The sequence below is a fragment of the Somniosus microcephalus genome, chromosome 4 (assembly GCF_052327205.1).
Source record: "Somniosus microcephalus isolate GS21.2 chromosome 4, FLI_Smic_1.0, whole genome shotgun sequence".
NCBI classification, from domain to species: domain Eukaryota; kingdom Metazoa; phylum Chordata; class Chondrichthyes; order Squaliformes; family Somniosidae; genus Somniosus; species Somniosus microcephalus.
This window is the reverse complement of record NC_140990.1, coordinates 143,469,266-143,489,583: the sequence shown is the minus strand read 5'-3', so window position 1 is coordinate 143,489,583 and position 20,318 is coordinate 143,469,266.

Sequence of the window (20,318 nt, the reverse complement as noted above, 5' to 3'; positions counted from 1 at the left end):
GAAAAGAGAGAGAGGGGAAGAGAGAGAGCGACTGGGTGGGAAGAGAGGGAGCGACTTGGGGGGAAGAGAGGGAGCGACTGGGGGAAGAGAGGGAGCGACTGGTGGGGAAGAGAGAGAGCGGCTGGGGGGGAAGTGAGATAGCGACTGGGGGGGAAGAGAGAGTGCGACGGGGGGAAGAGAGAGAGCGATGGGGGGAAGAGAGAGAGTGACGGTGGGGAAAAGAGAGCGTGACTGGGGGGGAAGAGAGAGAGCGACTGGGGCGGAAGAGAGGAAGCGACTGGGGGGAAGAGAGGGGGTGACTGGGGGAAGAGTGGAAGCGACTGGGGGGAAGAGAGAGAGAGACTGGGGGGGAAGAGAGGGAGCGACGGGGGGAAGAGAGAGAGCGACTGGTGGGGGAAGAGAGGGAGCGTCTCGGGGGGAAGAGAGAGAGCGACTGGGGGGAAGAGAGAGAGAGCGACTGGGGGGAAGGGAGAGAGCGAGGTACTGGGGCGAAAGAGAGAGAGAGCGCGACTGGTGTGGAAGAGAGAGAGCGACTGGGGGAAGAGAGCGTGACTGGGGGGAAGAGAGAGCGCGACTGGGGGGGAAGCGACAGTGCGACGGGGGGGAAGAGAGAGCGTGACTGGGGGGGAAGAGAGAGCGCGACTGCGGGGAAGAGAGAGAGTGACGGGGGAAGTGAGAGAGCGACTGGGGGGAAGAGAGAGAGCGACTGGGGGAAGAGAGAGCGCGACTAGGGGGAAGAGAGAGAGCGACCGTGGGGGAAGACAGAGAGCGACTGGGGGGGAATAGAGCGAGTGACTGTGGGGGAAGAGAGAGAGCGACTGGGGGGGAATAGAGAGAGCGACTGCGGGTGAAGAGAGAGAGCGAATGGGGGGGAAGAGAGAGAGAGCGACTGGGGGGGAAGAGAGAGAGCAACTGGGGGAAGGGAGAGGGCAACTGGGGGGGAAGAGAGGGAGCGACTGGGGGGCAGAGAGAGAGTGACTGGGGGTGAAGAGAGGGAGCGACTGGGGGTGAGGGAGAGAGCGACTGGGGGGGAAGTGAGGGAGCGCCTGGGGGGAAGAGAGAGAGCGACTGGGGGGGAAGAGAGAGAGCGACTGGGGGGGAAGAGAGAGAGCAACTGGGGGGGAAGAGTGAGAGCGACTGCGGGGGAAGAGAAAGAGTGACGGGGGAAGAGAGAGAGCGACTGGGGGGGAAGAGTTAGAGCGACTGGGGGGAAGAGAGAGAGCGACTGGGGGAAGAGAGAGAGCGACTAGGGGGGAAGAGAGAGAGCTACTGTGGGGGAAGAGAGAGAGCGACTGGGGGGGAATAGAGAGAGCGACTGGGGGTGAAGAGGGGGAGCGACTGGGGGGGAAGAGAGGGAGCGACTGGGGGGAAGAGAGAGAGCGACTGGGGGGGAAGAGAGAGAGCGACTGGGGGGAAGAGAAAGAGCGACTGGGGCGGAAGAGAGAGAGCGAATGGGGGGAAGACAGAGAGCGACTGGGGGGAAGAGAGAGAGCGACTGGGGGGAAGAGAGAGAGCGACTGGGGGGGAAGAGAGAACGCGACTGGGGGGGAAGAGAGAACGCGACTGGATGGGAAGAGAGCTAGCGACTGGGGGGGAAGAGAGAGAGCGATTGGGGGGAAGAGAGAGAGCGACTGCGGGGAGGAGAGAGAGCGACTGGGGGGAAGAGAGAGAGCGACTGGGGGGAAGAGAGAGAGCGACTGGGTGGGAAGAGAGGGAGCGACTTGGGGGGAAGAGAGGGAGCGACTGGGGGGAAGAGAGGGAGCGACTGGTGGGGAAGAGAGAGAGCGGCTGGGGGGAAAGTGAGATAGCGACTGGGGGGGAAGAGAGAGTGCGACGGGGGGAAGAGAGAGAGCGATGGGGGGAAGAGAGAGAGTGACGGGGGGAAGAGAGAGCGCAACTGGGGCGGAAGGGAGAGAGCGACTGGGGCGGAAGAGAGGAAGCGACTGGGGGGGAAGAGAGGGGGTGACTGGGGGGAAGAGTGGAAGCGACTGGGGGGAAGAGAGAGAGCGACTGGGGGGGAAGAGAGGGAGCGACTGGGTGGGAAGAGAGAGAGCGACTGTGGGGGAAGAGAGAGAGCGACTGTGGGGAAGAGAGAGAGCGACTGGGGGGAATAGAGAGGGCGACTGGGGGCAAGAGAGAGCGACTGGGGAGAAGAGAGAGCAACTGGGGGGAAGAGAGAGCGACTGGGGGGGAAGAGAGAGAGTGACTGGGGGGAAGAGAGAGAGCGACAGGGGAAGAGAGAGAGCGATGGGGGGAAGAGAGAGAGTGACGGGGGGGAAGAGAGAGAGCGACTGGGGGGAAGAGAGAGAGCAACGGGGGGAATAGAGAGAGCAACGGGGGAAGAGAGAGAGCGACTGGTGGGGGAAGAGAGGGAGCGTCTGGGGGGGAAGAGAGAGAGCGACTGGGGGGAAGAGAGAGAGAGAGCGACTGGGGGGGAAGAGAGAGAGCGAGGTACTGGGGCGAAAGAGAGAGAGAGCGCGACTGGTGTGGAAGAGAGAGAGCGTGACTGGGGGGAAGAGAGCGTGACTGGGGGGAAGAGAGAGCGTGACTCGGGGGGAAGCGACAGTGCGACAGGGGGAAGAGAGAGCGTGACTGGGGGGGAAGAGAGAGCGCGACTGCGGGGAAGAGAGAGAGTGACGGGGGAAGTGAGAGAGCGACTGGGGGGAAGAGAGAGAGCGACTGGGGGGAAGAGAGAGCGCGACTAGGGGGGAAGAGAGAGAGCGACTGTGGGGGAAGACAGAGAGCGACTGGCGGGGAATAGAGAGAGTGACTGTGGGGGAAGAGAGAGAGCGACTGGGGGGGGATAGAGAGAGCGACTGCGGGTGAAGAGAGAGAGCGACTGGGGGGGAAGAGAGAGAGCGACTGGGGGGGAATAGAGAGAGCAACTGGGGGGAAGAGAGAGAGCAACTGGGGGGGAAGAGAGGGAGCGACTGGGGGGGCAGAGAGAGAGTGACTGGGGGTGAAGAGAGGGAGCGACTGGGGGTGAGGGAGAGAGCGACTGGGGGGGAAGTGAGGGAGCGCCTGGGGGGAAGAGAGACAGCGACTGGGGGGGAAGAGAGAGAGCGACTGGGGGGGAAGAGAGAGAGCGACTGGGGGGGAAGAGTGAGAGCGACTGTGGGGGAAGAGAGAGAGTGACTGGGGGGGAAGAGAGAGAGCGACTGGAGGGGAAGAGTTAGAGCGACTGGGGGGAAGAGAGAGAGCGACTGGGGGGAAGAGAGAACGCGACTGGGGGGAAGAGAGCTAGTGATTGGGGGGAAGAGAGAGAGCGACTGGGGGGGAAGAGAGAGAGTGACTGGGGGGGGAAGAGAGAGAGCGACTGGGTGGGAAGAGAGAGAGCGACTGGGGGGGAAGAGAGAGAGCGACTGGGTGGGAAGAGTGGGAGCGACTTGGGGGGAAGAGAGGGAGCGACTGGGAGGGAAGAGAGGGAATGACAGGGGGGTAGAGAGAGAGCGGCTGGGGGGGAAGAGAGAGAGCGACTGGGGGGGAAGAGAGAGTGCGACGGGGGGAAGAGAGAGAGCGATGGGGGGAAGAGAGAGAGTGACGGGGGGGAAGAGAGAGCACGACATGGGGGGAAGAGAGAGAGCGGCTGGGGGGGAAGAGATTGAGCGACTGGGGGGGAAGAGAGGGAGCGACTGGGGGGGTAGAGTGGGAGCGACTGGGGGGGAAGAGAGAGAGCGACTGGGGGGGAATAGAGGGAGCGACTGGGGGGGAAGAGAGAGAGCGACTGTGGGGGAAGAGAGAGAGCGACTGGGGGCAAGAGAGAGAGCGACGGGGAGAAGAGAGAGAGCGACTGGGGGGGTAGAGAGAGAGCGACTGGGTGGGAAGAGAGAGAGCGACTGGGGGGGAAGAGAGAGAGCGACTGGGTGGGGAAGAGAGAGTGCGACGCGGGGAAGAGAGAGCGATGTGGGGAAGAGAGAGAGTGACGGGGGGAAGAGAGAGCGCGTCTGGGGGGGAAGAGAGAGAGCGACTCGGGGGGAAGAGAGGGAGCGACTGGGGGGGCAGAGAGGGAGCGACTCGGGGGGAAGAGTGGGAGTGACTTGGGGGGAAGAGAAGGAGCGACTGGGGGGGAAGAGAGGGAGCGACTGGGGGGGAAGAGAGAGAGCAGCTGGGGGGAAGAGAGAGAGCGACTGGGGGGGAAGAGAGAGTGCGACGGGGGGAAGAGAGGGAGTGATGGTGGGACGAGAGAGAGTGACGGGGGAAGAGAGAGCGCGACTGTGGGGGGGAAGTGCGAGCGCGACTGGGGGGGAAGTGAGAGAGCGGCTGGGGGGAAGAGAGAGAGCGACTGGGGGGGAAGAGAGGGAGCGACTGGGGGGGAAGAGATGGAGCGACTGGGGGGGAAGAGAGGGAGCGGCTGTGGGGAAGAGAGAGAGCAGCTGAGGGGGAAGAGAGAGAGCGACTGGGGGGGAAGAGAGAGAGCGACGGGGGGAAGAGAGAGAGTGATGGGGGGAAGAGAGAGTGCGACGGGGGGGAAGAGAGAGAGCGATGCGAGGGGTGAAGAGGGAGAGCGACGGTGGGGGGAAGAATGAAAACGACGGGGGGGGGAAGAGTGAGAGCGACGGGGGAGGAAGAGAGAGAGCGACTGGGGGGGAAGAGAGAGAGCGACTCAGGGGTTAGAGATAGAGCCACTGGGGGGGAAGAGAGTGAGTGACTGGGGGGGAAGAGAGAGAGCGACTGGTGGGGAAGAGAGCGAGCGACTCGGGGGGAAGAGAGCGAGTGACTGGGGGGGAAGAGAGGGAGCGACTGGGGGGAAGAGAGGGAGCGACTGGGGGGGAAGAGTGGGAGCGACTGGGGGGGAAGGGTGGGAGCGACTGGGGGGGGAAGCGAGAGAGTGACTGGGGGGGGAAGAGAGGGAGCGACTGGGGGGGAAGAGGGAGAGCAACTGTGGGGGAAGAGAGAGAGCGACTGGGGGGTAAGAGAGAGAGTGACTGGGGGTTAAGAGAGAGAGCGTCTGGGGGGTGAAATAAAGAGTAGATTGCCTTTCAAAAGCTAGGCTTTATTAACGTTAAAAAAACAGCAAGTACCTGTTGAGCACCCAGTCTCAACCACTGTTGAAAACTGAATTTAAGCTGGCCACCACAGGTCACATGGAATCAACTAACCAATAAATTTACAGCATCTATCTCAAGGCAGGAAAACAGGCAACCAATTACAATGCTTCTTATAAAACAAGAATAATCACCACATTCACCCCTCCTTTTAAAATATACTTCAACCTAGGTAGCCTTTACAGTTTACAATTAGTTATTTATGACTAGAGCAATACATGTATAATGCCTTCAACAATTTTAAAATTTTACTATTAATTGATTAATTATTTTAAAAATCCATTTTTAATCGGTCGACCGGATATCTTGTTCGTATCGACCTTCTTAGCCTTGATGGAGTTCCTTGCCCTCCCACACCAGGAGACACAGAAGTATCTTCTGCAGGGAGGCTATCAATATCCCGATTATCAACGGTTTCCGGATTGGAAGTCCCATTAGAAGGTAGACTGGGAGGGTCATGAACATCCATCGGGGGCAGACTAAGAGAATTGTAAGTGTCTGCAATAGGATTGGAAATGTTCGTAGTATCTGTGACGACATCAACATTATCTGAACTATGGCTATTGTTAATGTCCTCAGGAGAGGGCTGGCCACCACAAGGAGCTATGTCTTTAACTGAAACCATACTTTCTTTCCCATCTTGGAATCGAATGTGAGCATATTGTGAATTTGCCTCCAATAGCTCCACCTCCTCCACTAAAGGATCATACTTTGACAGTCTAACATGGCGTCGGAGCAGCGCAGGTCCCTGCATAGTAAGCCATGAAGGTACCGAATATCCCATAGTGGATCTCCGTGGATAGTTGAAGAGCCTTTCATGGGGGGTCACATTAGTAGCCGTTGAAAGCAATGATCTAATGGAATGCAGGGCATCAGGCAGTGCCATTTCCCACTGTGTATTCTTCAGGTTCCGGGATGTCAAAGCCAACATAACTGCCTTCCAGATCACCCCATTGTATCGTTCGCACTGTCCATTACCCTGGGGATTATACGGGATAGTTCTGCTAGTAGAAATTCCCCGACTCTGGAGGTATTCCTTCAACTGGGAAGACATAAAAGAATTTCCCTGATCCGAATGGATATACGCAGGCATCCCAAAGATGACAAAAATTTAAGTGAGACATTTAATAACTGTAGCAGCTGATACATCTGCGCAAGGAAAAGCAAAAGGGAACCTTGAAAACTCATCCACAACAGTAAATATATATCGATTCTGAGTCGTTGAAGGAAGAGGCCCCTTAAAATCAACATTCAGACATTCAAAGGGAGAAGTAGCCTTTATAAAATGAGCTCATTGAGGCTTAAAGAAATTCGGTTTACTCCGGGCGCAGACAGAGCATGACGAAGTCATCCGCTTGACGTCTTCAACTGAAAAGGGCAAATTCTTACTGCGTACGAAGTGTATCATCCTCGTAACACCAGGATGGCACAAAGCATTATGAAGATTAATAAGCATATCTCCGTGAAGCACAGAACAATAAGCCCTCGACAGCGCATCAGTGGCAACCATTATCCTTCCCCGGACGATAGACTATATCAAAATGATAGCATGCCAACTCGATCCTCCACCTCATTATTTTATCATTCTTAATCTTTCCGAAATGTTTGACATCAAACATGAAGGACACAGATTTTGGTCAGTTAATAACGTAAAATGTCGCACAGATAAATAATGTCTCCATTTACGCAGTGCTTCTACTATTGCGTACGCCTCTTTCTCTATTGATGAATGTCTCTGTTCACTATTGCTTAGAGTACGTGAGAAAAAGGCCACAGGTCTTCCATTTTGGTTCAGGGTAGCCCCAATTGCAAAATCGGAAGCGTCCATCTCAATCACAAAGGGAACCTGCTCGTCAATAAAATGCACAACTGCTCCAAGGATATCCTTTTAAAGATTATCAAAACACATCCTGGCCTCCCATGATAGAGGATACGTCGTAACCCGAATAAGGGGCTGGATCTTCTGCAAGAAGTTTGCAATCCAATTAGAATAATAAGTAACAACTCGTTGCAAGGCCTTAGAATTAGTAGGGCAAGGTAACTCAATCAGTGGTCGCAGCCGTTCTGGATCTGGTTTAATCTTGTTCCCCGAGATAATATACTCCAGTAAATTTACCTCGGTGCTCGAAAGATACACTTCTCTTCATTGAAAGTTAAGCCAACTTTTTCCGCAACTTGAAGGAATCTTTCTAGATTAAAATCGTGCTCCACCCTTGATTTGCCACACACCGTGATGTCATCTAAATATGAGAAGGTGTCAGAGAGAGAGTTATCACTTATAAAAGCATCCATAGCCCGTTGAAAACAGGTGACACCGTTAGTAACACCGAATGGTACTCGGTAAAACTGGTACAGCTTTCCGCCAGCTTCAAAGGCCGTATATGGTTTGTCCCTCTTAGCGATAGGAATCTGATGATAAGCACTCTTTAGGTCAATAGTGCTAAAAACCTTATATTGAGATACTTTATTGATAAGCTCATCAATCTTAGGCAGGGGGTACGCATCTAATTGAGTATACCTGTTAATAGTTTGAGAGTAGTCTATCACCATTCGCTTCTTATGTCTCTCATTAGTGGTGACAACTACCTGTGCCCGCCAGGGCGAAAAACTAGGTTCAATGATTCCTTCCGATAAAAGACGTTGAACTTCAGGATTAATAAATTCTTTATCCTGATTGCTATACCTTCTTGACTTGGTAGCAATTGGCTTACAGTCCGGCATCAAATTGGAAAAAGTGATAATGGAGAAATGAATAAAGAAGTTAATCCACAAATAGACAAAGGTGGCTTGGTTCCTCCGAAAGAAAGACTGAGGGACTCATGTAACTGAAGCACATCATGACCAATCAGAATGTCCGCACAGAGATTAGGCAGAACGGATAGGCGTATATCAGTATACGTATTACCTAGTAGAATTAATTTCACAAGGCAACAACCAGCTACTTGTGAGGTGAGAGTCGTCTGAGCCAAACACACCTGATAGGAAACAGGCGAAATTTTCAAACGCTACTCCCTCACAAACTGAAGACTTATAAAGCTCTCAGTACTGCCCGTATCTATAAGGGCCTTCACTTCTAACCCATTAACTTGGGCCATAACTATAGCTTTGTTTAGACCATGGGAAAAGGCGGCAGAAACTGATGCAATAAACGCCCTATCTAAAGGCTGAATGGTCGCAGAGGAGGCAACCGATTTGCAAACACATGCATAATGACCTCCCTTGCCGCATTTACTACACACAGCCTCCCGGGCAGGGCACTTCAGACGGGGGTGCCGGGCGTTCCCGCAAAAATAACACTTCTGAATCCTAGAGGCAACAGCTGCCGAAGTAGAAACTGTTTCGGAATCTGGTAAACCACTCCTATTAATCCACGTAACTCCCTTTCATCCGGAGCTGCCGAAACCACGGTCGCAGGCCGATCAAAAAGAACATAAGAATCCGAACTTCTCTGAGCCAAATCCAATGTCGAGGCTTGCTCAAAAGCACTCTTAAGATCCAAAGTCTTATTTTCTAATAACCGCTGACGAATTGATCTAGACAGTAATCCATTAATAAATGCATCCCGTACCGACTCTTCCTTATGTTCTTCTGCAGACACGGCCTTATAATTACAGTTAGCACCAAGGCGCCGGAGTGCTTGTAAATAAGCATCCAAGGATTCTCCCGCCTGCTGCCTACGGGCAGATAAAAGGTGACATGCAAATACCTCATTTTTGGGTTTAACAAAATTTTTTTCCAACGTAGCAATAGCCAATTCATAAGTTTCACAGTCCAAAATATACTTATACACATCCGGAGCAATGTAGTTGATTAGTATATCCAACTTATTCAGAGATTGCTGATCCAACACACCCAAAATGTTTTTAAATATACGATACCAATGTTTCCATTGATCATCCACTCCTGCAGAATTAGGGTCAGCATTAAATCGTTCCGGTCGAAGATATCATTCCATTATAGCAAAAGGTTAATAAATTGAAATAAAGAGTAGATTGCCTTTCAAAAGCTAGGCTTTATTAACCTTAAAAAACCAGCAAGTACATGTTGAGCACCCAGTCTCAACCACTGTAGAAAACTGAATTTAAGATGGCCACCACAGGTCACATGGAATCAACTAACCAATAAGTTTACAGCATATATCTCAAGGCAGGAAAAAAGGCAACCAATTACAATGCTTCTTATAAAACAAGAATAATCACCACAGGGGGGAAGAGTGAGAGCGACTGGGGGGAATAGAGATAGTGACTGGGGGGGAAGAGAGAGAGCAACTGGGGGGGAAGAGAGGGAGCGACTTGGGGTGGAAGAGAGAGAGCGACTGGGGGGGAAGAGAGAGAGCGACTGGGGGAAGAGAGAGAGCGACTGGGGGGGAAGAGAGAGAGCAACTGGGGGAAGAGAGAGAGCAGCTGGGGGGAAGAGAGAGCGACTGGGGGGTAAGAGAGAGAGCGACTGGGGGGGAAGAGAGTGAGTGACTGGGGGGGAAGAGAGAGCGCGACTGGGGGGAGAAGAGAGAGAGCACTGGGGGGGAAGAGAGAGAGAGTGAGAGAGAGGATGGGAAGGGGAGGGGGACGGGGGGAGGGGAAGGGGTGGGTGCGTGGGGGTGTGGGGGTGTGTGGTGGGGTGGGGGGGGTGTGGGGGGGTGGGGGAGGGGGTGTGAGGGGGGAAGGGGGGTGGGGGTGGGGGGGGGGAAGGGGGGGTGGAGGGGTTGTGGGTGTGGTGGAGACGGGGGTGTGGGGGGGAAGGGGGGTGAGGGGGGTGTGGAGAGAAGGGGGGTGGGGGGGTGTGGGGGGGAAGGGGCTGTGGGGAAAGGGGGGGTGGGTGTGTGTGTGGAGGGGGGGTGGTGTTTGTGGTGGAAGGGGGGTTGGGGTGTGGGGGGGGGAAGTGGGGGGGTGGGGGGTGTGGGGGGTGAGTGGATGTGGGGGGTGTGGGGGGTGGAAAGGGAGGGGGGGGAGATATACTTAAAGTACAGGAAACTTTGTGCTATCCGGCACCCACCGACCGAGCTGCTGCCTTGCCTTAAAACTGCCCTACTCTCCAGAGTTAATGTTGAGAGATACGAGATTCTTATCTCCGTATTTGACAACAAACACTGTTGCTTAGCAACAGCTTCTAAACACTGGGTGTGGCCCTAAAGCTCTGCAGCTAAAGCTGTTGCTATAGCTACAGACCTTGCACAGCTTGACTGTTCAAAACAATTTAAATAAACAAACAAAGAATAAAAAACGGCTGCTGATTTTTTGTGGCGGCTCCAGATTGCCGGATAGCTCACCTCCGGATAGCACAAAGGTTCCTGTACTTATAAAACATTTTTGGTAATCTTTCTATAACATACACTTTACAACCTCACCAATCTTTTTATTAAAAAAGGGGTCCTCACCTCTCAGTGTTGTACCACAAACAATGGCCGCTGCTTACTTTTCAGTTGGAAAGATTAGGCCCCGCCCACACAGCCGATTGTCTGTCTCGGTCACCAGGACCCGATTTGGAGCACAGAAGCCCCACCCACTCTATGTTCTGTACTAAAATGGCCACGCAGGCACTCTGTTACACACTGAATCAAAATGGCGTCGCACTGAAACTTTTCACCCTCCTTGACAAAGATGGCTGCCGTTAACCTGGGGCTGTCTGCAGAAGAAATTTCCTCAGCTGCAAACACAGGATCTTCAGATTATTATTCCGGGCTTGCGACCTACCCCAGTTGCTTATGAAGCCTCCCCACCTACTGGCCCTGGGAATGGAGCTGAGGCAGCACACCCTCTCTCCTCTGCCAGTGTTTGTCTCTGCCTAAGCCGGGAGCCTGGATCTAGAGTTGCACTGCTGGCAGTTGGAGAAGCCTAGGCCCCGGGCCTGGAAAAACAGTGAAAGGTAGGAGAATTATAGAGGTTAGAGAAAAGATTTACAAATTAATTAACTTTTTTTAAAAACAATTTGTGTTTTAAAAGCAACCTTTTTTTTGCTGGAAATGTAGATTTGAAAAGAAACACTCAGAAAGCTGGAAAAAGAAATGAAAAGTTTAGGATCAAGATGGCGGTGACTCACCTCGGTTCAGAACGATAATACCCACCCACACACGCACCGATTGGTCGACCGTCAGGTCACCAAAGCGTAGGATTGGTCAATCGTCCCGTCACTCGACCGTAGGAGGGCCCGGCCGCACGCGCCAGCAACCCGACGTACGATTGGTCGACCTTGAGGTCACTCTGTTGCGAATGAGCGGATAATGAGATGCTAATGTGCGGAATGTTGAACGTTTTTCGGATACCGCGGGGCGCGATTTTCATCCGGCCGAAACGTAAATACGCTTATGACCGTTTCAGAACGGTAAGCTTTCTTTTGACGTAACGCACACATGAGGACAGACAGACAGACAGATAGACAGACAGATAGACAGACAGACAGAACGATCCGTTTATATATATAGATTCTCGCTGGAGTGCCCGGCGCTGCCGAGGCTTTTTGAGGGCATGTTGTTGTTGGAAGAGAGAGAGAGAGTGACTGGGGGGAAGAGAGAGAGCGACTGGGGGGAAGAGAGAGAGCAACTGGGGGGAAGAGAGAGAGCGACTGGGGGGAAGAGAGAGCGACTGGGGGGAAGAGAGAGAGTGCCTGGGGGAAGAGAGCGCGACTGGGGGGTGAAAGGGGAGGGGGGAGGGGGGAAAGGGGAGGGGGAGGGGGGGAAGGGGAGGGGTGAAAAGGGGAGGGGGGAAAGGGGAGGGGAGGAGGTGGAAAGGGGTGGAGGAGGGGGAGGGGATGGGGAGGGGGAGGGGGGTGGGGGAAGGGAGGGGAGGGGAGAAGGGGGGGAGGGGTGAAGAGGGGGGAGGGAGAGGGAGGGGGAGGGGAGGGGTAGGGGTGGGGGAGGTGGGGGAAAGAGGGGGGGAGAAAGGGAGGGGGGGAGCCTGCAGACCCTCTCCCCCTCTGCCGGCGATGGCTCCGCTGAGCTCCGTTCCGCCCCACGCTCTGACATGCCGAGCACAGCGCCCCGGTCAGCCCGAGCCCCGCCCTCCTGCGGCCGGGCCTGAGGCGGCATGAGACGGCCGATTGCGGCTGGCGAGCCCGGTTGCCGGGGTAACCCTCTCCACTCCCGCTCCACCTCCTCCCCTCGCCCCCCCCCCTCGCTAACCTGCTCGCTTCCCTCTGGCCGCGCTCTGTGTGAAGGCTGGCCTACTGCAAAATGGGGAAAGGTAGGAAAATTAATGAGATTAGATAAAAGATTTAGAAAGTAATTAACTTTTCTAAAAAACAATATGTGTTTTATAAGCAACTTTTTTTTTAAAGACGCAGAAAGCGGGAAAAGGAATGAAAAGTTTGGATTCAAGATGGCAGCGACTCACCTCAGTTCAGAACGATAAGGCCCGCCCACACACGCACCGATTGGTCAATCGTCCTGTCACCGAAGCGTAGGATTGGTCAATCGTCCTGGTCACTCGACTCTAGGAGGGCCCGCCCGCATGCGCGACGAACCCGCCCCCGCCACGCGGCGATTGGTCGACCGTCGGGTCGCTCAACCATACGATTGGTTGACCTTAATGTCACTCTATGCTAATGAGCGGAAAATAAGATGATAATGAGCGGAATTTTGAAAGTTTTTTGGATACCGCGGGCGCAATTTTTGGCTCGTCGAAACGTAAATACGCTTACGACCATTCCAGAATCGTAAGCTTTCTTTTGATGTAACGCACGTGTAGGTACGCTCTATAACTTTAGAGTGTATAGCCGGACAGACACACCGAAGGACAGAAAGACAGACAGACAGACAGATGTATCCTTTTATATATAAATACTAGCTGGAGTGCCCGGCGGTGCCGAGCTTTTTCGAGGGCATGTTGTTGTTGAAAGAGAGGAGAGAGAGCGACTTGGGGGGAAGAGAGAGAGCGACTGGGGGGAAGAGAGAGAGTGACTGGGGGGAGGGAGGGGAGGGGGGGAAAGATGGTGGGGAGGGGGGAGGGGGGAGGAAGGGGAGGAATGGGAGGCGGGGAGGGGGGAGGAAGGGGAGGGGGAGGAAGGGGAGGAGGAACGGGAGAGGGGGGAGGGGTGAAGGGGGGAAGGGGAGAGGAAGGGGGGAGAAGGGGGTGGAGGGGGGAGGAGAGGGGGAGAGGGGGGAGTCCCCGAGCACCACCCCTCGATCTCCCGATGTCCCGCCCCCCCGATCTCCCACCCCTGATGTCCCGCCACCTGATCTCCCGATGTCCCACCCCCCGATCTCCCGATGTCCCGCACCGTGATCTCCCGATGTCCCACCCCCCGATCTCCCGAACCCCGATCTCCCGATGTCCCGCCCCCGATCTCCAGATGTCCAGCCCCCCGATCTCACGATGTCCCGCCTCCCGATCTCCCGATGTCCCGCCCCCCAAACCTCACGCCCCCCGAACTCCCACCCCCGGATCTCCCAATGTCCCGCCCCCACGATCTCCCGATGTCCCGCCCCCCGATCTCCCGATGTCCCGATCTCCCGGTGTCCCGCCCCCCGATCACCCGATGTCCCGCCCCGCGATCTCCCGATGTCCCGCCCCCCCGATCTCCCGTCCCCTGATCTCCGATGTCCCGCCCCCGATCTCCCGATGTCGCGAGCCCCGCCCCCCGATGCCCCGCCCCCCGCCCTCCCGAGCACCGGCCTCCCGCTCTCCGGAGCACCGCCCTCCCGCTCGCCGGAGCCCCGCCCTCCCACTCACCCAAGCTCCGCCTTCCCGAGCCCCGCTCCCCGCCTGAGCCAGCGTCAAGGCCAGAGAGATGCCGCCGCGCAACCTACCGCGTGAGTCCCGGCCGGACTCAAGTCGCACTCCGGGCAGAGGATGACGCGTACTCTGACTCCCACCCCGCCCGCCTTTACTAAGATGGCGGCGGTGGCGACGCTCGGCTCAGGCCCGCCCCCTCAAGCCTTCACAAAGATGGCGGTGATCGCTGGCCTTTTGTCGATCGTGTCGGGAGGTGCCTAGCTCGGGCGTGGCTGGTCAACAGACGCCCAGTCTTTGAGGCCTGGAAAAACGGTGAATGGTAGGAAAATTATAGAGGTTAGACAAAATATTTACCAATTAATTAACTTTTTAAAACAAGAATTTGTCTTTTGAAAGCAACTTTTTTTTTGCTGGAAATGTAGATTTGAAAAGAAACACGCAGAAAGCGGGAAAAAGAAAGGAAAAGTTTGGAATCAAGATGGCGGTGACTCACCTCGGTTCAGAATGATAAGGCCCGCCCACACACCAATTGGTCGACCGTCAGGTCACCAAAGCGTAGGATTGGTCAATCGTCCCGTCACTCGACTGTAGGAGGGCCCGCCCGCATGCCCCAGGAACCCAGCGTACGATTGGTCGACCTCGACGTCACTCGATTGCTGATGAGCGGATAATGAGATGCTAATGAGCGGAATTTAGAACATTTTTTGGATACCGCGGGCGCAATTTTTGTCCGGCCGAAACATAAATACGCTTACGACAGTTTTGGAATCGTAAGCTTGCTTTTGATGTAACGCACGTGTAGGTACGTTCTATAACTTTCGAGTGCATAGCCGGACAGACACACACCGAAGGACAGACAGACAGAGAGACAGATCTGTCCATTTATATAGATAGATGAGACCCTATCTCTGTTTATCTTACACTGGACCCTTTCTCTGTTTATATTACACTAGACCCTGTCTCTGTTTATATTGCACTAGAACCTGTCTCTGTTTATATTACACTAGACCTTGTATCTGTTTATGTGACACTAGACCCTCTATCTGTTTATATTACACTAGACCCTGTCTCTGATTATATTACACTAGATCCTGTCTCTGTTTATATTATGCTAGACCCTGTCTCTGTATATATTACACTAGACCCTGTGTCCATTTATATTACACTAGACCCTGTCTCTATTTATATTACACTAGAACCTGTCTGTCTTTATATTACACTAGACCCTGTCTCTTTTTATATTGCACTAGACCCTGTCTCTGTTTATATTACACGAGACCCTGTCACTGTTTATATTACACTAGAGACCCTGTCTCTGTTTATAATACACTAGACCCTGTCTCTGATTATATTACACTAGACCCTCACAGATCACAGATCACAGAAACCCCACAGTGCAGATAGAAGCCATTTCGGCCCATCGAGCCTGCACCGACACATATCCCACCCGATCCCCGTAACCCCACGTATTTAATCCCCCTAACACTAAGGGTCAATTTATCATAGCCAATCAACCTAACCCGCACATCTTTTGGACTGTGGGAGGAAACCGGAGCACCCAGAGGAAACCCGCGCAAACACGGGGAGAATGTGCAAACTCCACACAGACAGTCACCCGAGGCCGGATTCGAACCCGGGTCCCTGGCGCTGTGAGGCAACAGTGCTAACCACTATGCCACCGTGCTTGCATTACACTTGACCCTGTCTCTGTTTATATTGCACTCGACACTGTCTCTGTTTATATTACACCAGACCATGTCTCTATTTATATTACACTAGACCCTGTCTCTATTTATATTACACTAGACCCTGTCTCTGTTTATATTACACTAGACCCTGTCTCTGTTTATATTACACTAGACACTGTCACTGATTATATTGCACTAGACCATGACTCTGTTTATATTACACTAGACTCTGTCTATGTTTATATTTCACAAGGCCCGGGAACAGTTTGTATTACACAGACCCTGTCTCTGTTAATATTACATTGGACCCTGTCTCTGTTTATGTTACACTAGACCCTGTCATTGTTTATAATACATTAGGCCCTGTCATTGTTTATATTACACTAGACCCTATCTCTGTTTATATTACACTAGACCCTGTCTCTGTTTGTACTAAACAAGTCCCTGTCTCTGTTTATATTACACTAGACCCTGCCTCTTTTAATATTACACTAGACCCTGTCTTTGTTTATATTATATTAGACCCTGTCTCTGTTTACACTACACTAGTCCCTGTCACTGTTTATATTACACAAGACCCCGTCTCTGGTTATATTACACTAGACCCTGTCACTGTTTATATTACACTTGACCCTGTCTCTGTTTATATTACACAAGACCCTGTCTCTGTTTATATTAAACTAGACCCTGCCTCTGTTTATATTACACTAGAACCTGTCTCTCTTTTATATTGCACTAGAACCTGTCTCTGTTTATATTACACTAGACCCTGTGTTTGTTTATATTGCACTAGACCCTTTCTCTGTTTATATTACACTAGAGCATGTCACTGTTTATATTACATTAGACCCTGTCACTGTTTATATTACACTAGTCTCTATCTCTGTTTATATTACACCAGACCCTATCTCTGTTTATATTACACTACACCCTGTCTCTGTTTATATTACACTAGACTCTGTCTCTGATTATATTACACTAGACCCTGTCTCTGTTTATATTACAATAGACCATGTCTCTATTTATATTACACTAGACCCTGTCTCTGCTTATATTACACTAGACACTGTCACTGATTATATTGCACTAGACCCTGACTCTGTTTATATTCCACAAGGCCCGGTAACAGTTTGTATTACACAAGACCCTGTCTCTGTTAATATTACATTGGACCCTGTCTCTGTTTATGTTACACTAGACCCTGTCACTGTTTATATTACATTAGACCCTGTCATTGTTTATATTACACAAGACCCTATCTCTGTTTATATTACACTAGGCCCTGTCTCTGTTTATCTTACACTGGACCCTGTCTCTGTTTATATTACACTAGACCCGGTCTCTGTTTATATTACACTAGACCCTGTCTCTGTTTATATTACACTAGACCCTGTCTCTGTTTGTACTAAACAAGTCCCTGTCTCTGTTTATATTACACTAGACCCTGTCTCTGTTTATATTACACTAGTCCCTGTCTCTGTTTATATTACACTAGACCCTGTCACTGTTTATATTACACTAGACCCTGTCACTGTTTATATTACACTCGACCCTGTCTCTGTTTATATTACACTGGACCCTGTCACAGTTTATATTACACTAGACCCTGTCTCTGTTTATATTACACTAGACCCTGTCTCTGTTTATATTACAGTTGACCCTGTCTCTGTTTATATTAAACTAGAACCTGTCTCTATTTATATTACACTAGACCTTGTCTCTGCTTATATTACACTAGACCCTGTCTCTGTTTATATTACACTAGACCCTGTCTCTGTTTATATTACACTAGACCCTGTCTCTGTTTATATTACACTATACCCTGTCTCTGTTTGTATTAAACTAGACCCTGTCTCTGTTTATATTACACTGGACCTTGTATTTGTTTATATTACCCTAGACCCTGTCACTGTTTATATTACACTAGTCTCTATCTCTGCTTATATTACACCAGACCCTATCTCTGTTTATATTACACTGGACCCTGTCTCTGTTTATATTACACTAGACCCTGTCTCTGTTTATATTACAGTAGACCCTGTCTCTGTTTATATTACACTATACCCTGTCTCTGTTTGTATTAAACTAGACCCTGTCTCTGTTTATATTACACTGGACCTTGTATTTGTTTATATTACCCTAGACCCTGTCACTGTTTATATTACACTAGTCTCTATCTCTGCTTATATTACACCAGACCCTGTCTCTGTTTATATTACAATAGACCATGTCTCTATTTATATTACACTAGACCCTGTCTCTGCTTATATTACACTAGACACTGTCACTGATTATATTGCACTAGACCCTGACTCTGTTTATATTCCACAAGGCCCGGTAACAGTTTGTATTACACAAGACCCTGTCTCTGTTAATATTACATTGGACCCTGTCTCTGTTTATGTTACACTAGACCCTGTCACTGTTTATATTACATTAGACCCTGTCATTGTTTATATTACACAAGACCCTATCTCTGTTTATATTACACTAGGCCCTGTCTCTGTTTATCTTACACTGGACCCTGTCTCTGTTTATATTACACTAGACCCGGTCTCTGTTTATATTACACTAGACCCTGTCTCTGTTTATATTACACTAGACCCTGTCTCTGTTTGTACTAAACAAGTCCCTGTCTCTGTTTATATTACACTAGACCCTGTCTCTGTTTATATTACACTAGTCCCTGTCTCTGTTTATATTACACTAGACCCTGTCACTGTTTATATTACACTAGACCCTGTCACTGTTTATATTACACTCGACCCTGTCTCTGTTTATATTACACTGGACCCTGTCACAGTTTATATTACACTAGACCCTGTCTCTGTTTATATTACACTAGACCCTGTCTCTGTTTATATTACAGTTGACCCTGTCTCTGTTTATATTAAACTAGAACCTGTCTCTATTTATATTACACTAGACCTTGTCTCTGCTTATATTACACTAGACCCTGTCTCTGTTTATATTACACTAGACCCTGTCTCTGTTTATATTACACTAGACCCTGTCTCTGTTTATATTACACTATACCCTGTCTCTGTTTGTATTAAACTAGACCCTGTCTCTGTTTATATTACACTGGACCTTGTATTTGTTTATATTACCCTAGACCCTGTCACTGTTTATATTACACTAGTCTCTATCTCTGCTTATATTACACCAGACCCTATCTCTGTTTATATTACACTGGACCCTGTCTCTGTTTATATTACACTAGACCCTGTCTCTGTTTATATTACAGTAGACCCTGTCTCTGTTTATATTACACTATACCCTGTCTCTGTTTGTATTAAACTAGACCCTGTCTCTGTTTATATTACACTGGACCTTGTATTTGTTTATATTACCCTAGACCCTGTCACTGTTTATATTACACTAGTCTCTATCTCTGCTTATATTACACCAGACCCTGTCTCTGTTTATATTACAATAGACCATGTCTCTATTTATATTACACTAGACCCTGTCTCTGCTTAAATTACACTAGACACTGTCACTGATTATATTGCACTAGACCCTGACTCTGTTTATATTCCACAAGGCCCGGTAACAGTTTGTATTACACAAGACCCTGTCTCTGTTAATATTACATTGGACCCTGTCTCTGTTTATGTTACACTAGACCCTGTCACTGTTTATATTACATTAGACCCTGTCATTGTTTATATTACACAAGACCCTATCTCTGTTTATATTACACTAGGCCCTGTCTCTGTTTATCTTACACTGGACCCTGTCTCTGTTTATATTACACTAGACCCGGTCTCTGTTTATATTACACTAGACCCTGTCTCTGTTTATATTACACTAGACCCTGTCTCTGTTTGTACTAAACAAGTCCCTGTCTCTGTTTATATTACACTAGACCCTGTCTCTGTTTATATTACACTAGTCCCTGTCTCTGTTTATATTACACTAGACCCTGTCACTGTTTATATTACACTAGACCCTGTCACTGTTTATATTACACTAGACCCTGTCTCTGTTTATATTACACTGGACCCTGTCACAGTTTATATTACACTAGACCCTGTCTCTGTTTATATTACACTAGACCCTGTCTCTGTTTATATTACAGTTGACCCTGTCTCTGTTTATATTAAACTAGAACCTGTCTCTATTTATATTACACTAGACCTTGTCTCTGCTTATATTACACTAGACCCTGTCTCTGTTTATATTACACTAGACCCTGTCTCTGTTTATATTACACTAGACCCTGTCTCTGTTTATATTACACTATACCCTGTCTCTGTTTGTATTAAACTAGACCCTGTCTCTGTTTATATTACACTGGACCTTGTATTTGTTTATATTACCCTAGACCCTGTCACTGTTTATATTACACTAGTCTCTATCTCTGCTTATATTACACCAGACCCTATCTCTGTTTATATTACACTGGACCCTGTCTCTGTTTATATTACACTAGACCCTGTCTCTGTTTATATTACAGTAGACCCTGTCTCTGTTTATATTACGCTGGACCCTGTCTCTGTTTACATTACACTGGACCCTGTCACTGTTTAATTACACAAGACCCTGTCATTGCTTATATTACACTAGACCCTGTCATTGTTTATATTACACTAGACCCTGTCTCTGTTTATATTACACTAGACCCTGTCTCTGTTTATGTTACACTGGACCCTGTCACTGGCCACATGGGATGTACCAGAGGACTGGAGAACAGCTAATGTAGTACCATTATTCAAGAAGGGTAGCAGGGATAAACCAGGGAATTACAGGCCAGTGAGCCTAACATCTGTGGTAGGGAAATTATTGGAAAAAATTCTGAGGGACAATATTAGTCTCCACTTGGAGAGGCAAGGATTAATCGGGGATAGTCAGCATGGCTTTGTCAAGGGTAAATTATGGCTGACAAATCTGGTTGAATTTTTCGAGGGGGTGAC